This window comes from Pygoscelis adeliae, unplaced genomic scaffold (genome assembly GCF_000699105.1).
Source record: "Pygoscelis adeliae isolate BGI_AS28 unplaced genomic scaffold, ASM69910v1 Scaffold297, whole genome shotgun sequence".
Classification (NCBI taxonomy): domain Eukaryota; kingdom Metazoa; phylum Chordata; class Aves; order Sphenisciformes; family Spheniscidae; genus Pygoscelis; species Pygoscelis adeliae.
In genome coordinates, this window is record NW_008825211.1 from 885,985 (window position 1) to 887,488 (window position 1,504).

Here is a 1,504-nt window from a genome sequence, read left to right on the forward strand (position 1 = left end):
CAACTCACGTAAGTATGATACTTTGATTAGGGCTTAATAATCAGAAAAGCACCCTAAAACCAGAATGTGTTTCAGAATAAATGGTTAGTACAGGTTACGCATGGCAGCCCTGGAAGCTGTAGTGTGGTTGTTAGTGCAGAACATCTCACGGGCAGGAGCTTCTAGAGATGAGAGGAGAGCCCACAACTGATTTTTATCCCCGTTCTGTTTCCTACCTCCCACTTGTGTCGTGGTTAACGCTGCGTTTTCGATATGGCCGTGACCGGCAACCGGGCTGGTAGATCTCGCCTAGCCCTTCCCAGCACTTATGCTTTGTTATGATGGAGGAGGTGGCTGAAGAATTACCAGCTCTTGGGTTTCGTCCCCCTTTCTGCTGAATGTCACATTCATCAGAAAGTGCTGGGCTCCATATTGCTCCTCAAATGAAACTTGAGCATAATTAAAATATCTGCTTAAAATCATGGTAAATGTCCATGGTAAATCATGGACACTATTCAGCTTAGTGTCCTGGAAATAAATTTTAAAAAAAGGGTCAAAGTGATGTCAGCTAAGGTGCTGGATTCATCTCACGTGTCTTTAGGGGGTCACTATAGAGGGTCTACACGTGAGCCCCTCACCACGGGCAGGGATTTCTTGAGTGTTACTCATCTCAGCAAATGTAGAACTACTCTGAGTTGCAATGAATCCCTTCCCCCTTAATTAATTAATTGTAACTGATTCATTCCTGTCAAATATATTGGAGATAAAGGTGCGTGAACCACTGTATAATAACTGATTGTAGACCTCTCTATGATGATATTTAACTTGGCGAGCCTGTTCCTTAGTGCTAATTTTAATAAGCAAAAATTTAAAAAACCCAGCAAAACAACTGCAAAAAGATGCACGGGAAGCAAAATAGTTGTAGGGCGATCGGTGCACGTTGAGATTTGGACTAAAAATGCCACGTCTCAAGCTACTTCAGGCAAGTTTTCGCTGTCATGGAAAATGAATTCAGCACTGACACTGATTTTATTATACACTCCAATAAAACAGGTTATTGAGTTACATAGGTTATGTGTAGCTATAGAAGACAGATACAGGAAGTACAATACTTTCTTCTTTTTCATTCTTATGAGTGAAAATTTTAAGCTAGAATCATTTTTTGATGCCCTTAATCATGAGAATACGGCTGAACCTTTGTAACTTCTTCAGGCCCAGCCAGCACGGGTTCATGGGAGGCTGGTCCTGCTTGACCAACCTGATCTCCTTCTATGACCAGGTGACCCGCCTAGTGGACGAGGGAAAGGCTGTGGATGTGGTCTGCCTGGACTTCAGTAAGGCCTTTGACACCGTCTCCCACAGCATTCTCCTGGAGAAGCTGGCGGCTCACGGCTTAGACAGGTGGACTCTGCACTGGGTCAAAAACTGGCTGGACGGCCGGGCCCAGAGAGTTGTGGTGAATGGAGTTCAATCCAGTTGGCGGCCGGTCATGAGCGGTGTTCCCCAGGGCTCAGTTTTGGGGCCA

The 1,504-nt window shown here is 44.8% G+C and overlaps 1 protein-coding gene across 2 annotated transcripts in view; it reads left to right on the top strand.

The window, feature by feature from the left end:
• The window catches only part of FAM168A (family with sequence similarity 168, member A), a 212,840-nt gene that overhangs the window by 138,622 nt on the left and 72,714 nt on the right, over positions 1–1,504 (top strand). The window lies entirely within an intron of this gene.